Source organism: Bubalus bubalis, chromosome 2 (genome assembly GCF_019923935.1).
Source record: "Bubalus bubalis isolate 160015118507 breed Murrah chromosome 2, NDDB_SH_1, whole genome shotgun sequence".
NCBI classification, from domain to species: Eukaryota; Metazoa; Chordata; class Mammalia; order Artiodactyla; family Bovidae; genus Bubalus; species Bubalus bubalis.
Genome location: NC_059158.1, coordinates 14,639,814 through 14,657,155, shown reverse-complemented (window position 1 = coordinate 14,657,155; position 17,342 = coordinate 14,639,814). Strand labels below are relative to the sequence as shown.

Below are 17,342 nucleotides of genomic sequence, written 5' to 3'. Positions count from 1 at the left end.
TTATCTAAGCCTTGCCCTTGGTTAAAAGCTTAACTCACATTCCACAGTCATTATTAAATATTTATTTCACACTTGTAATGCCAGGGACTTGGTCAGGTCGTAGTAATATAAGGATTAAGAAAAAAAGGTTTCTGTCCTAGAAGAGTTTATACACCTATAAAGGAGACAAAAGACCCACATAAATATTAATATTCAAGTACTATGTCCTGATGAACCGGTGTAGGTGCTAATAGAGGTTTGCTGTTGTTCACTCACTCAGTTATGTCCGACTCTTTGCGATCCCATGGACTGCAGCATGCCAGGCTTGCCTGGCCTTCACTATCTCCTAGAGTTTGCTCAAACTCATGTCCATTGAGTTGGTGAGATCCAACCATCTCATCCTCTGTTGCCCTTCTCCTCCTGCCCTCAATCTTTCCAGCATCAGGATCTTTTCCAGTGAGTCAGCTCTTTGCATCCGGTGGCCAAAGTATTGGTGCTTCAGCATCAGTCCTTTCAATGCATATTCAGGGTTGATTTCCTTTAGGATTGAGGTTTACACGTGGTACCTTAGTGGAATGGAGACGGGAAAGCCACAGGACACCTTGGACTCCTGTAGAATTTACTGTTTACCTTTGACACCATTTGTATTTGACACTTAGTAAATGTTACCTTATTTTGTTAGCTGTCCTACATTTGTATGCTGAGTTTCAAACTAAAGTTTTCTTGAGGGTCAGGTTTTATTTCCCTTTGTATTCTAAACAAGTAATAAGTGAAAGTGAACGTCGCTCAGTCGTGTCCGACTCTTTGAGACCCCAGGGACTATACAGTCCATGGAATTCTCCAGGCCAGAATACTGGAATGGGTAGCCGTTCCCTTCTCCAGGGGATTTTTCCAAACCAGGGATTGAACCCAGGTCTCCCACATTGCAGGCAGATTCTTTACCAGCTGAGCCACAAGGGAAGCCCAAACAAGTAGTAAGTACTCAACAAATGTTTATCATTAGTAACAGTATAGGCCCATGCTAATGATGTATGTGATCAGATGTTGATATAGAGAATCTTGTTTTTCAAGTGGACAGTGGATGGGCCTTTGTGGGGAAAGGGCCCGCCACTGAACATCCCCCCTGTTGGTGGTGCCTCCAGGCTGTACCCTCGGGTTTCTGATTTGAACCATCTGCTTTCCACCCTAGGGCTTGACCCCAGCTCAGGATGCATTTGGCAGGCCAGAAAACGTCGGTCCTACAGAGAGCCACTTCCATTTATTTCTTTGGCCTCACTGGTTCCTGCAAGGCCAGATCTCCTCTCCCCACTCAGTTTCCCTTTCATTGTCCGAGAGTGAAAATCATTGACTCCCAGGAGGAAGCTCATGCTGTTAGACCACAGATAGCAAATCCTGAGTTTCTGCCGTATTCCAGGAGTTCTTGGAACCAAGTGAGGCTGGGATGATTCAAACATGAATAAAATTGGGCCCTTCCTCAAAAAATTTACTGGCGATTGGGGCGGAGGACACAGAAATCAACTGGTGTTGCTTCTGTGCAGTGCCTGGGCCAGCAGCATCAGCCTTGAAACTTGTTAGAAATGTCCATTCTCTCTGCTTGACACCCCTTCCGCTGCTGTGCGGGGCAGACCCAGCCAGAGGGTGGTCTCATGAGCCCTCCTGGTGGTGCTGGGAGCAAGAAGTTTGAGAATCACTGCTGTATACAGATAATTGGGATACAAATGAGTTTAGTGCAGTGGGGAGTCGGGTGAGGTTTGGTTGTCAGAGAGCACCTCAACTGGTGGGGAGGAACATGAATTGGGTCTTGGAAGGATGAAGAAGTGTTTGTGTGGCGAGGTCGGTAGAAAGAAGAGCACGTACAGAAGCGGGGAAGTGTGAAACTGCACTTCATTTGAGGCGCTGAGCCCACTGAAGTGGCTGGTGGGGCTGCGCTTGTGAAGACTGTGGGACCGTAGGTTGGGGAGGGAGGCGGGGGTTACATCACAGAGAAGCTGGAAGACTCTGGTGAGGTGTCTGCACTTCATCCTGCGGACCAGGGGGGCGGCAAGCTTTTTATATAAAGGACCGGACAGCAAATACCTTCAGCTTTGCAGGCAGTCTGTGGCATCCACGTCACTGTGCCCTTGTCACTTCAGAGCAGCCGTAGACAGTATGTAAATCATTGGGCCTGGCTGTGTTCTCCTGAAGCTTTATTTATGGGTGCTGGAATTTGAATTTTATGTAATTTACATGGGTTGTGGCATCCCTTCTTTTTTTAAAAAAACACTTATTTTTGGCCGTGCTGGGTGTTCGTTGCTTCGTGTATGCTTTTCTCTAGTTGGGGGCTACTCTTCGTCGTGGTGTGGGGGCTTCTCACTGCTGTGATTTCTCTTGTGGAGCTGGGCTCGAGGGCATTTGGGCTTCAGCAGTTGCAGCCCACCGGCTCAGTAGTTGTGGTTCTGGACTCCTGAGCACAGGTTCAGTAGTTGAATCGCACGGGCATAGTTGTTCCGTCGGACGTGGAATCTTCCCAGACCAGGGAATCAAACCTGTGTCCCCTGCATTGACAGGTGGATTTTTATCTGCTGTGCCACAAGGGAAAGTCCAAAATTCTCCTCTTTTGATTTTTTTTTTTTTTACAACCCTTAAAAAATGTAAAAACACATAGTTAACATGCAGGCCACACAAAAACAGGCAGGGGCTGGATTTGGCCTGAGGGCTGGAGTTTGAGATCCCTGTCCTAGACTGATTTTCCTCCAATCTGGTGGATGGACCAGCATCAGAATCTACTGCCATGTATGCTTCTGGGATTCAGTTCAGGCCTAGTGAGTCCAAATACCTGTCCTAGTGAAGGGGCTGCCCAGGTGATTCTCCTGACAATAGAAGTTTAGAGGCACTGCTCACATCAAAGGGAAAGCGTTGAAGGGTTTAATGTGAAAGGATTTTCATCTTGTGAAGTGGGGTGGGAGGTCATGGCTGAGGGATGAAGGGATGGAAGTGAAGCCGGGGTTTTGAGGATGAGCGGATGTTTCAGGTGGTCTTTATAGGGGAGCAGAGAAGGAGCTGCCTGGGGTCAGTTGAATGGGTTGCTGGGTATAATCAACCCACTGAAAGTCAAAAGTGTTAGGATTTGTGCCAGTCTGATTTTTCTCTTTCAGCAGTGCCTTCTCAGAGCAAAAGTGAAATAGACAGTTGGAAGGGAAAGTTGTTGAGACGTTAAGAAGTAAGGGTGTTGAGAGATGCTGACAAGTAGCTAGAGGTGGTGACAGTGGGAAGAGAAACATTCGGAGATTGGAGGGACTTTGAGGAGCAGGTGCTGGGGAAGTGAGAGAGCCAGGCGCCAGGGTATTCAAGTTGAAGATCCCTAGCAAAGCTTCCCCAGGAGAAGGGATGGAAATTGATTCAGTTTAGCAAGGCCAGGAACTAGGGGGGTTTGAGGAATTGTCCTCCTAAACACTGAAGCTCCCCAGGTGCCCGGGGATGTGAGGTGTGGTATCTAAGCTCTCCAGGAATGTGGAGGTTGGTGGATGCTGACAACCAGGAGGGACCAGAGAGGGCATGACCGGCTCTGCTCTCAGGCTCTCAGCCAGCTGCTCTGCAGGGTGCATCCTATCCAGGGTTAGGAGGAGCCAGACTTGGGTCTGGAGGGGAGGTACGTCCTGGCTGGAAGGATGGTGCCTCTCTCGAAGGGTGTTAGGAGCTCTCCTACCCCCTTTATAGAAAGAGGCAGCAGCTGAGCCTGATGAGGGGAGCAGAACATACCTGCTGTGTTTTTTTGGTGCCTGCCACCCCCATTCCCTCCAACAGCCCCATCCTAGGGGCCCAGTTCATAATTGGTGCTAATTAAACACTTTAAGAATTGATGCTTTCAAACTGTGGTGCTGGAGAACACTCTTGAGAATCCCTTGGACAGGAAGGAGATCAAACCAGTCAATCCTAAGAAAAATCGACCCTGAATACTCATTGGATGGACTGATGCTGTAGCTCTAATATTTTGGCCACCTGATGTGAAGAGCTGACTCACTGGAAAAAACCCTGATTCTGGGAAAGATTGGGCAGGAGGAGAAGGGGATGACAAAGGATGAGATGGTTGGATGGCATCACCGATTCAATGGACATGAACTTGGGCAAACTCCAGGAGATAGTGAGGGACAGGGAAGCCTGGCGTACTGCAGTCCATGGGGTCAGGAAGAGTCGGACATGACTTAGTGACTGAACAACAACAGAACACTTCATGAATACAAGACCAAACAAAATGCATTCAAATGCTTTCTTAAAAAAGGCCAGTTTAGAGTACTTTCTCCTCAGGCTAATAAATAAGGGCAGAGATACTACTTTCACATGATTGGCTGACTTTACACACACTTAGAGCTTTTAGTCTGCAAGTGTATTGCTAAATGACAGGGGATGGTGAAAGAAAAATGGTCCAGAGCAGCACTGGGGGAGTCTGGACAAGCAGTGACTTTCTTCTCTCTCCTTGCCCATGTGGTGGTAAAATGGGAAAGCAGACACTGGGGGCAGACAGCTCTCCCACCAGGCCGAGAGCTGAGGGAAGGAGCTGGGAAGACTCTGAGGTTTCCGGAGCAGAGCAGAGGTCAAAAGTGGGAGGGAGGTCAGTGGTGGGAACATGAATCATGGGAGCGGAGGAAGAAGTCCATAGCTGCAAGTGTGCACACCCTACAGGAGGCTGGGGATGAGAGGCAGGGTGCTTGGCAGGGCAGGGAAAGTGCCCCCTGGGGGCCCAGGGGCCTGATAAGGCCATGGCCAGCAACTGACCCTAAGCCTTGCAGTCTTTCCTGGAGCTGCTCACAAAGAGAGTGGTGTGGCTTCTGGAATGCTTTCTGTAATTTAAGGCAGAGGCCTGGTGGGTCCTGGAGCTTCTGCCTGCCTGTCATGGAACAAGATGTGTTTCTTCTCGACTTAGCCTCAGTTTACCTGTCTGCCCTAAAGACACCAGCAACTCCACATGCTGGATGCTTAAACAGGCTTACAGGTCTTCAGTGGGACTTCCCCAGTGGCTCAATGGAAAAGAATCCACCTGCAATGCAGGAGACGCAGGTTCGATCCCTGGGTCAGGAAGATTCCCTGGAGAAAGAAATGGCACCCCACTCCAGTGTTCTTGCCTGGAGAATCCCATGGATCCCATGGACAGAGGAGCCTGGCGGGCTACAGTTCATAGCGTCGCAAAGAATCAGACATGACTGAAGCAACTAAGCGCACACCCGTCTTCAGTAACTTGCCTACAGCCCTAGGGCTGGGCGAGGGCAGAGGCAGGACTTGAACCTGGGCCTCTGCAGGCTTTGCTGTAGTCACTTCCTTGCGTGCCAGCATGCTTTCCTGGGTTCTGTATAGTCAGCGCAGCAGACAGTGCTTTCCTGTGGCTCAGATTCCCTGTGTCTTTTACACCTTCCAGCTTCTGTTCACACTTCCCCTCTCGCAGGCCATAGCCCTCATCCTGATCCTCATTTCCTGTTTCATTCCCTCCTGTCTGCTCTCTGTGACCCTGGCCTTGCTCTCCCCTCTTCCCTTATAGACTCCCCCTCCCCCAGGGCCAAATGACCCCCCTTTTATTTTCTTGGTTTCTCCACAGCACTCTCTGCACATCATATGTACCTCTTTTGAGGGGGGAAGGATTATGACAGTAATCCAAAGAGTTATGTTTATTGACTTTGTATATGCATATCTAAAGGAAATCAACCACCCTGAATGTTCATTTGGAGGACTGATGCTAAACTGAAGCTCCAATACTTTGGCCGCCTGATGCTAAGAGCCAGTTCATTGGAAAAGACCCTGATGCGGGGAAAGATTGAGGGCAGGAGAAGGAGGAGGCAAGAGAGGATGAAATGGTTGGATGGCATCATCGACTCAATGGACGTGAGTTTGAGCAAACGCCGGAAGATAATGAAGGACAAAGAAGCCTGGCATGCTGCAGTCCATGGGGGTCGCAAAGAGTGGGACGTGACTAAGCAACTGAACAACAATATGTGTTTCTACTTGTCTGTATATTGGTTCTGTGTGTCTGTTTCTGTCTTTTTTAAATAGAAATTTCATAGTTGATTTGCAATATTGTATTAGTTTCAGCTGTACAGCAAAGTGACTCAGTTATAAATATTTTTCAGATTCTATTCCATTATAGGTTATTATAAGATATTGAATATAGTTCCCTGTATTGTACAGTACATCCTTATTTCTTATCTGTTTTATGTATAGTTGTTTGTATCTATTAATCACATAATTTATCCCTCCCCACCCTTTCCCCATGGGTAACCATAAATGTTTTCTATGTGAGTCTGTTTCATTTTTTTGTATAAAAATTCATTGGTATTATTTTTTAGATTCCACATATAAATGATATTATATAATATTTGTCTTTGACTTCACTTAGTAGGATATACTCTAGGTCCATCCAAGTGGCTGCAAATGGCAATATTTCATTCTTTCTTTACCTGGTGCCTCTTGTGTCTCAGATATTTCTTGGTCTTTCTGCCCTGCCTTGCTCTGAGAGGCTTCTTTCTGTAGTTGCTTATTGAACACTGGCTACCAAATATTGGGCTGGAAGGGGGATACAGAGATGAGCTAGGGCCTGTGCCTTCTAGCAGGCAGACCTATAAGCATGTGTAAACTCTTACAATGCAGTATGCTGAATTATTCCAGAAAATGTGTGCACCCAGGCCTCAGCACCCCTGGGCCTCTTCTGGGAAATGATATGTGTGGGGAGTGTTCTTCCTGGGAGTTCCTGCTTTAGAAGCAGGAGAGAAAGTGCAGGGATGGGGCTGGGGGACAGGCAGAATATGCCAGGAAGAGGAAACTGAGCAAAGGCACTGAGAAAAGATGAACTTTCTCTGTGGGCAGTGATTAAGGCTGAGTCGTGGTCATCTTGGTATGCTTAGGCGTGTGAAGTAAAAACTAAATACACTTGATTCCATTGTAGTGGAATTTTATTTACATATTTGCGTTGGAATGGATGACTAAGTGATGAGAAACGAAGGGGCCAGTTCCTTTAACCACTGGGTTAGGCCTACCTATTTCCTATTTGGACCCTGCATTTCAGATTGAATAGGCCTAATTTCTGATCGAAAGTTGATTAATGGCCCAGTTGCTGATAGTGAAATGTGAATCTTGGATTGTTTAAGTATAACATTCTCCATTCCTGTTTTCATTGTGTGAAGTTGATAGATCTATTACCCTAGATAGATCTATAGTAATAGATAGATCTATTACTATATGATATAGTAATATCATAAATGCAGATATTATCATCATCTTTTGGGGGGGGTCAGAATGTCTCATGTTTGTGTGGACAATATGTGGAAATTCCTTTCCCAGTCTGAAGTCAAGTCACTTATACAAAAAGTACAGCATACCCCAGTACTCTCGAGTGTTTTTGAAGCATGGCCTCTGAATTACATTCATAAAGAAAAATTTCATGAAAAGATTATATCAAAGCAGATACAATCTGGAAATATCTTTTTGTGGCAGCAACTTATAAAAAAACTAAGAATTCAGTCTGTGTATTTAATCACAGTATTTGGTTGTGTGCTTTTCAGAAGCTTTCTATTTTAAGTAAGTCAACCCTTTCAGTAAATAAGACAAAGGAAAAACTTGCTGCAGACTTATTAATGACAATTTCTAGTAGTTTTGCCAGAAAAGCAAAAGGATAGAGAATAATCAATGGGAAAATTACCTTCACATAGTTTATACTGGTTAAAAATAGGCTTTATTAAAAGACCACTATCCCTTAGGGCTCAGTTACATGACCATGTGCCACAAGATGAACTCATTAACCCATTTGTAATGGGTTTTTACTTGGCCAAAAAGTATGTACTTGGTGAATCATTTACCAACTTCCTTATAATAGAAGGGCTCTGCTTATAACTGTTGTCAGTGGTTAATCTTCTCTGAAGTATGTTTTTGAAAGTCCACATGGCATTAAAGCATCTCTAAGTGTTGAACTAGGATTTCTAGGGGGTGGGAAAGGGGGTTGGTGCTGAGGGTTTCCCAACCATCCTATTGTTAAAAATATTCCATACTCCAGCTTATCTACCAAAAGAACAACACACAGCTTGGGTTCTTGTCTCATTTGAAAAAAAAGAGCAGGGTTATACTGGAAAAGTTTTCTTCAGTTCTAAATTCATATTTCAAACAAGTAATTAAAAAATCCTGTGGTTTGACCCCCCCCTCGCTTTTGTCTCATTCCTCATTCTGTGCTTCTTTTCTGAAACAGAGTCAGCAGGGGTACATACAACATAAAGTTGCTAAGGCCTAGAGGAAGTTGCTAAATTCAAAAGTCATCTTGTGAAATGTCACGAAGTGGTTTAACTGTGAGTGTCATTGGGTTGAGACGTCTTTCCTCCGAAGACCTCCCCCGCCCATCCCCACCCCTGCATGATTTGTTGCTCTGTCTTTCTAAAAATTTAATTTCACTTATTTTAAATATTTATCTGTTTTAATTAAACATGATTTGTGTTTGATTAGTTCATTTTGGGGGTTTTTACTTTGTGTAAATACAGATTTTAAGAAATGAGTTTTCTGACTAGGTAGCTTATGTATTTAGTGTCAGAATCACAAGGCAGAAAAGGGGGATAGGATGAAAGGTCAATCCCAGTGGTGTTCCCCCCCCTTATCCCCCATCCCCCTAGTTTGAAGCTGCTCAGATTCCCTCCCCACTGGCAGCCAGTGGCACCCTTTGAGAGGTAGGGGAGACATCCAGTATATGGAATCTTTTTGTCTTTTCTGATATAAGTGAGAGCGTATGGTTCCTCCACTCTTCTCCTTTAAAAGAAAAAAAACCAAAAACAGTGTCTCCTAGGAATTGATTCATATCTGTGTCTACGGAGCTCTTGCAATGCCGACTTCCTTTCTGCCTTTTCTGAGAGTTCTGTTTCTGTGCTTCCAGGAGTGACCTCGTCCTTTAGCCAAGGCTGAAAAACGCTGCTGGGGGTGGGTGATGGAATTGGGGCGGGGTCCTCCACTTTGGCATGGTCCCCAGGAATATGTAGAGTGAGGACCGCCTACAGTGGGACAGGTTGGGTGGTTGAGCCCGGAGCTCAGGAGCGGGGGCAGAATGGGGTTTGCCTCCAGTTTCAGCTGGGAGGGAGAGAGATCCACTCTGGACTTAGGCTTGAGGACATTGAAGATCATCCATCCCTTGTGGCCCAGGGATTCAAATGGCTCTGCGTCTCACAGATGTGAGGTCCGTGGTCCGTCTCCAGAATTTCTGCTCTCTCCATCTGCCAGAAACGATACTCCTGAAGTCCAGTGCAGCTCTAAAATTCTGTGATTCCAAGATCTTCAACAGTAGAGGGAAGGCTTGGTTGCAGATTGTAAAGGAACTCTTCTTGAGGGTGAAGACCCCCTTTTCTTTTTCCTTTTCAGTGGATGAAGCTCAAAGAATTGCACCTGTATATGTTCCTTTCTTATTTCTCTCAACGAAATGTGCGCATTTCCACGCGTGTTGGCTGAAGCGAATAGAACTTCAGGGCTCTGGAATTGCTTTGCTTCTACCTCCTTGTTAGAGTCCGGTCAGAATGCCTTAGAGGTTTGTGTGCTTTGCTCTGGAAATAAGAGTAATTTATTTGAAAAGAGCTTCTATTTCTTGTTCACATGTTTGAGGAGAGAAATGTTTATCTTACTAAACAATTATTCGTTCATGAAAATCACCTGATGAGCCTGAGGATTTGGGGTGAAAAGTCCTTTGTATCTTTACTGAAAGTGACTTAGATGCCTGCGATGATTTTAATAAATCTGACTTTAAAGTAAAAGTGAATCTGAAGCACAAACACATACTGGTGTAATTGTGTGTGAAAAAGAGCTTCTATTTCTTGTTTACTAGGGATGTTGAGCTGGTTTTCCTCCCTTCTCTATCCCAAAAGAAAATTGCCCATTCATCTCCAAACAGTAAGTGTTGCCTGCAGATTCAAAAGGAAGCAAATCAAATTGGATTTGAAATTGTAGTCAGAGGTCCACTTTCTCTACCCTGTGGAGGGAAGAACAACAAAAAAAATTTACGTTTTTTTTTTTTTTTTTTTTTTTTTTTTACTGACTGGGGTCTGGGGGTGGAGTTTACAAAAAGGATATAATGAAAGGCTGTTTTGTAGTCTCAGCCTTACTGAGTTATCATTTACCTCAGTTTCATAGTGAGCTTGACCTAGTTGCAAATCTTGAGTTACCTGTTTTATCTTTCTATAGAGGTATTTAGAGTGTCTTTATAGATACCTTTATCTGATGGCTAGTTTGTTATCTTAATTTAAAAGAAGGCTGAAAGGAGGCTATAAACTAAAAGTAATCTTTTCATCAGTGTACAAGGTGGGGCCCAATTTCACTGTCTTGAGCAATAATGAATTATGACTGTGCACCTTAGCTATTTGAAACTTTGAGAGACACTGAAGGACAATAGTAAGCTGTCAAAGTGATTTAGAAATTGACCACTTTTTTCAATGAGAACCGGAACACCGTCTGTTGTATGCTTGGCAACCCCCAAGTATTTATTAGAGTTATATGTATCGAGATTGGTTCGCTATTGCAAAGTTTCTAGAGGATATGGTGCAGTTAGAAAGGAGCAGGCAAAACGGTTATAACGACAACTGAATTGAAGGTTCCTGAACAAAAGAAAGTGAACTTGAGTAGAGTTGACTAAAGGTGGCCAAAGCTGCAGACTGTGGAATGGTGGTGATCAAGGACCATAAAGTGCTGGTTTGGTAACCGTAGGTGGGGTGTGCCGCTGATGCATGTCATTTCCTGAAGATGGCCTTGAACTTGATGGCCTCAGAGAACTCCTTTGTCATGTCATTTTATAGGTATCCTCTCTTTAGCTTGAATGAAAATACTAAGAGTCTCACCAATATTTCCAGAAGCAACTGGTATACCGTCTAAGGTTTGCTGTTTGCTTCATAATAATAGATCACGTTCTATGGTAATTAAAAAAAAAAAAATCCCCAATTTATTTTGGAATAATTTTAAATGTACAGAAAATTTGTAATGATAGTACAAAGAGTTTTTGTATATGCCTTCCCCAACTTTCCTCATTAGGTACCCTTGTCAAAAGTAAAACATCAACACGGATAACTGTTAAATGCATTCCAGACTTTTTGAATTCCACCAGGTTTTCAACTAATGTCCTCTTTCCTTTTTTTTTTTTTTTAAATTTTATTTTATTTTTAAACTTTACATAACTGTATTAGTTTTGCCAAATATCAAAATGAATCTGCCACAGGTATACATGTGTTCCCCATCCTGAACCCTCCTCCCTCCTCCCTCCCCATTCCATCCCTCTGGGTCGTCCCAGTGCACCAGCCCCAAGCATCCAGTATCGTGCATCGAACCTGGACTGGCAACTCATTTCATACATGATATTTTACATGTTTCAATGCCATTCTCCCAAATCTTCCCACCCTCTCCCTCTCCCACAGAGTCCATAAGACTGTTCTATACATCAGTGTCTCTTCTGCTGTCTCGTACACAGGGTTATTGTTACCATCTTTCTAAATTCCATATATATGCGTTAGTATACTGTACTGGTGTTTTTCTTTCTGGCTTACTTCACTCTGTATAATAGGCTCCAGTTTCATCCACCTCATTAGAACTGATACAAATGTATTCTTTTTAATGTCCTCTTTCTAATCTGGGATTCTATACCTTACAATTCACTCATTTCAGGTGTTCAGTTCAATGTTTTTTAGTATCTTCACAAGGCTGTGTGACCATTTTAATAACCAAGATGAATCTCAGGAAACAAAGCAACTAATGTATGTTGTGTCCTGGGGCAGACAAAGAGCATTAGGCAAGTCTAAGGAAATCTGAATAAAGAGCAGGCTTCAGTTAATACTAATGTATAGATATTGGTTCATTAACTGTGGCACATGAAACCTTTGTATGTGAGATGCTAATAATAAAGGAAATAGGGTTAGGCTATATGAGAACTCTTGTACTATCTTTGCAATTTTTCTTTAAAGCTGTTCTGAAAAATAGTTTTTACTTAAAACATAATGCTATTTAATTAAAAATTTTTTTTTGATTAAAAAATATTTATTTATTTTCGGCTGTGCCAGGTCTTAGTGGGATCTTAGGTTGCAGCGGATAGGCTTCTTAGTTGGGGCATGCACGTGGGACCTAGTTCCATGACCAGGGGTAGAACTCACACCTCGTGCATGAGGATTGTGGAGTCTTACCCACTCGACCACCAGGGAAGTCCCTGCCTTTTTGTTTTTAATCAAGGATCATTACTTGTGCCGTGTCTGTGAACACTGGGACCAGTGTGGATTTAGAGAATTTTCTAGCCAGAAGAATGAAAAGGAAACACGCAGTTACCCTGGTATGTAAAGAACAAACATTCACTTTTGCTTTAAAGTCAGATTTATTAAAATCATTGCATGCATCTAAGTCACTTTCAGTAAAGACACAAAGAACTTTGGTTTATCCTGAATCCTCCAGCTCCTCATCAGGTGATTTTCATGAACAAATAATTGTTTAGTAAGATAAGTATTTCTCTTCTTGTGACATAAAACAGCAGAACCCCCCTCCCCCAACCCCCCACCTCCACCTCTGAACGAAACTCTCCAGGCATTAGCCATTGCTCATTGAGGGTATTTCCTCATTAAATTTTGACCTTGGAAATGCTATTCTGCATCTCAGTTGTCCATTCAGCAGAACCATTCTAAGTGTCTATTGCTTAAGCCCAAAGAATTCATGAAAAAAGCTCTTCTCAAGGAATTATGGAGGGCAAGCTATACAAAGTCGACCACGTTTTAGACCCAGGCTGTGTAATTGATATTTGTGTTTCCTTCTGACTTCTGTCCTGTGAACTCACCCTTGCTCAGTTGTAGTAGGAACAATGCTGCAATAGACTTGGAAGAGCTGGGTTTTAGACTTAGAGCTAGTCCTTTGTAGATGTGTAACCTTTTGGGGCTTCCCAGGGGCGCTAGTGGTAAAGAATCCACCTGCCAACGTAAGAGACGCAGCTTTGATCCCCTGAAGAAGAGAATGGCAAACCACTTAAGTATTCTTGCTTAGAAAATTCCATGGAGAGAGGAGCCTGGACTTGACGGAGCACATGACCTTGGCCAACCTATTTAAGCTTTCTGAGCCTGACCCCTTATTTGTAAAATGAGCTATTATAGGTACATTAAGAGTGGTTTGAATTTCAAATGAGGCGGGTGATCCATGGGGAAGATTTTAGTAAACTGTTCATCAATTATGTGCATGCTGCTTGCTGTCACTTCCCCATCACCCCTTCCATCACATTTTTGAAGCTCAGAGGGAACAATACATGCTCAGTGCTCATGTCACAGCACTGAGATTAAGTGAGGTGGGTGTAGGTGGTGTTTGGAGGGGAAGTTGAGTTTTCAGTTAGTATCTGGTGATGAGTAAGAAAAGACTCAATTTTGAGGATTCTAGGGGATGAAGAAATTTAGTACTTCAAGACAGAAAAGATGGGGCAGAAGAAGGCAGTGAGTAAAGACAAGGATGACAGTTAGGGGGGGAAAAAAACTTTTTTTTTTGACTGTAGTGAAATGGGAAAGAGTGGATCCAAGCTGAAATATAAGTAAATTTAGTGTATCCAGGAAGTGATAAAGAACCTCTCATAGGAACCACTCTTTATCAGATAAACATTACTTCTTATCAATGAAGAGGCAGGGTTAGTTAGTTTGGGTATGTTCACACCAGCAGCGTGGCTGTACCTGTGGGTATTAGGAAAAATCAACTGTCTTCTGAAACAGACACTGAAGCTCAGGTATTTACTTATTATCAGCCACTTGGATATATAAAAGACAAGACTTCTGTCTCTTCAAAGAAGAGGAAAATACAGCTTAATTCCTCAGGAGGTATGGGCCACATGTATATTTATTCTGTCATATGGCAAGAATTCTGCTTTCAACTTCTGGTCTCCGTGCTAACCTAGCTACACATGTGTGCTAAGTTGCTTCAGTCATGTCCGACTCTCTGTGACCCTATGGACTGTAGCCTGCCAGGCTCCTCTGTCTATGGAATTCTTAAGCTTTTTGCAATGATTGCTTCCTGCATACTGTGCTAAGCACTCCATATGAATCATCTAAGCCACACAACCTCCTATGTGGTAAGTGACTTGTTTTAGGTCCCGTGGCTGGCCTACAGTAGAGCCAGGATTGGGACTCAGGAACTTTGGGTTCTTATCCACTCTTGTGTTTTATGCCTAAGGGCTTCAAGTGCAGCCTCAAAGCAGGGCTGATTAGAGAGTATTCAAGAGTATTTGGTAAGTCTGGGAATGAGTTAGAATACACAGCAAGTTTTGTAGCTGTCTTCTTTGACTTTGGCCACCTGATGTGAAGAACTGACTCATTGGAAAAGACCCTGATGCTGGGAAAGATTGAAGGAAGGAGGAGAAGGGGATGACAGGGGATGACAGAGGATGAGATGGTTGGATGACATCACCAACGCGATGGACATGAATCTGAGTAAGCTCTGAGAGCTGGTGATGGACAGGGAAGCTGGAGTGCTGTAGTCCATGGGGTTGCAAAGAGCTGGACATGACTGAGTGACTCAGCTGAACTGAACTCTTTGGCTTGTGGCATGTGGTAAAATGACCCAGGGGCTGTGTTATGCTCTTCTGTCCATAGCCGGTGGTGCTGTGGAGGGATGGATGGTCACAGCAGTTCACTCTGTGCTGCTTGAGTCACAAGCCCCTCAGTGTTCAGTGCTACGTGTTAGCTTTTGAGAGCGACATTGGAGGGACTTCCCTGGTGGTCCAGTGGTTAAGACTTTGCCTTCCAGTGCAGGGGATGAAGATTTGATCCTGGGTTGGGGAGCCAAGATCCCATGGGCCTTGTGGTCAAAAAAGCAAAACATTAAACAGAAGCAACATTGTACCCGATGCAATAAAGACTTATAAAAGAGAGACCTCGGAAAACAGGAAGAGCTGAAGGAAGGTGAGAGCCCTGGAACCTAGTTCCTGGGAAGAGGATTATTGAAGGAAGAAGAGGTGTTTAATTGAGAGAAGAAAAGCCTTCGATAGGATCCCGTAGTAGAGTTCAGATATTTGATGCATGTAATTATGCTGTGTCCTCAGCAGAATTGAACTCAAGGGATGGAAACTTTAGGGAAGTAGGCTTCAATTTGTCACAACGTTTCCTATTGATGAGATTTGTGTCGATAAAAGAATTGGTCATCATTGAAGTTCATGAGTGCCCCGTCCCTGGCAGTTTTTAAGTATTCAAGCAGAGGCTGTGTGGTGATGATACTCCTACCATCAGGATCTACTCCCTTCCTTCCTGATAGCCCTCCCTGCTTGCTCTGAGTTCTTTGTTTATCCAGCTGTCAGTCCACAGTGGTTCTAGTTTTAGTATCAGCTGACAAACAAGTCAGTGGTTTAAGGAGCGCCTTTTCTCAATGGACTTTTTAAAGACAGAAAGATCCCTAAATGATAAGCAATAGCAGAGTAGTTAGATTGAATTATAGTATACTCAAGCTATGAAATTAGATACACATATTAGAGAAAATGAGGTCAGGTTGAAAGATAGTCATCATATTGAGTGAAAAGAGCAAGTTGCAGAACAGTATGTGTATTATGATCTCATGTTCTGATTAAAAAATAAAAATGCCATCTCTTCCATCTATTCATCTATCTGGCTTTGGAATGATAGTCACCACCATGTCGCTAGCCATCGCAGTGACCTGTGAAGATGTTCATGTCCCTGTCTGGGTGTCAAAGAAAAGGAGCAGGCAATCTACACGCACATTGTCCCAAAGAAGACATACAGATGGCCAGCAGATACACGACAAGATGTTCAACGTCACTACTCACCAGGGGAATGCAAATCAAAACCACAGTGAGATACCACCTCACACCTGCCAGAATGGCTATTTCAAAAGGATAACAAGTATTGACACGGATGTAGAGAAAAAGGAACCCTTATGTGCTGTTGATGGGAATATAAACTGGTGCAACCACTGTGGGAAACAGTACGGAGATCCCTCAAAGAATGGAAAAAATAGAACTGTCATGTAATTCAGCAATTCCTCTCCTGGATATTTACTCAAGAGAACAAAAACACTAATTAGAAAAAAAGATATAGGTACCTTGATGTTCTCTGAAGCATTGTTTACAGTAGCCAAGATAGAGAAGCAACCTAAGTGCCCGTCAATAGATGAATGGATAAAGAAGATATAGAATGTAAATCCAATAGAATATTTTTCAGCCACAAAAAGAATGAAATCTTGCTGTTTCTGACGACATGGGCGGACCTAGAGGGTATTATGCTACATGAAATAAATCAGAGAAAGACAAATACTATTTGATGTCACTTATATGTACAATCTAAAACAGAAGACAGAAGAGAGTTATAGATACAGAGAACAAACAGGTGGTTGCCAGTGGGGAGAGGGGAAAGTAATAGGTGAGGGAAATGAAGAAATACAAACTTCCGGTTCTAAAATAAGTGAAGGTATAAAATGTACAGAGAGGTGAATATAGTCAATAGCTATGTAATATTGATGTACGGTGATGTAACTAGACTCATTGTGATCGTTTTGAAATATATAGAAATATGGAATTATTATGGTGTAAATGAAACTTACATAGTGTTGTAGGTCAGTTATGCTTCAAAAGCAAGCAAGCAGTCTCATAGAAAAAGAGATCAGAGTTGTTACCAGAGGTGGGGAGTGGATGAAGGTAGTCAAAGGGAACACACTTGCAGTTGTAAGATAAATAAATACTAGGGATGAAATGTACACCATGCTAAATGTAATCAACACTGCTGTATGTTATGTATGAAAGTTGTTCGCTGAGTAAATCTTAAGAGTGTAGGATTCATCACAAGGAAAAAAGGTTGTTTTTTTTTTCTGTTTATTTCATTATGTATCTCTAAGAGGTGATGGATATGCACTAAATGTACTGTGATAACTGTTTTGTGTTGTATGTCAGTCATATCATTACACTGTACACCTGAAACTTACACAGTGCTGTGTGTCAGTAACATCTCAATAGAACTGGAAGGAGAAAAAAATAAGGATACCAACATACCCCCAGGAAATTCCTGCGATGCTGGGAGTCCTAAAGAGGAAGAATGCCTTTCTGGGGCAGAAAAATACTCTGTGTATTATCTATAGGTTTGTCTGAGCATTTACTCCTTTGGGGACTTGTTCTAAATTTTGCTCACTCGGGGATGTTGGGTCTCCCATGGTGATCAGACACCTTGCTATTTCTAAGGCTGAGCATTTGTAGGTGTGGATATCTGTTGTGTTGTTTACTGTTCTTAGTCTGCCATGTCTGTTCCCACAAAGATTCCGAAGCCTCTCTGAGCACCCTTGAGTCATTTTCTCTAGGTACTCTTCCAGTTCACAGGGTTGCCTCTTATGCCCCACACAGGCAGACCTTGGAGATATTGGGGGTTCAATTCCAGACCACTGCAATAAAG

General features: G+C 43.2%; 1 protein-coding gene across 6 annotated transcripts in view; it reads left to right on the top strand.

Moving 5' to 3' along the window:
- The window catches only part of MBOAT1 (membrane bound O-acyltransferase domain containing 1), a 110,424-nt gene that overhangs the window by 4,684 nt on the left and 88,398 nt on the right, over positions 1 to 17,342 (top strand). The gene's annotated exons all lie outside the window — the stretch shown is intronic.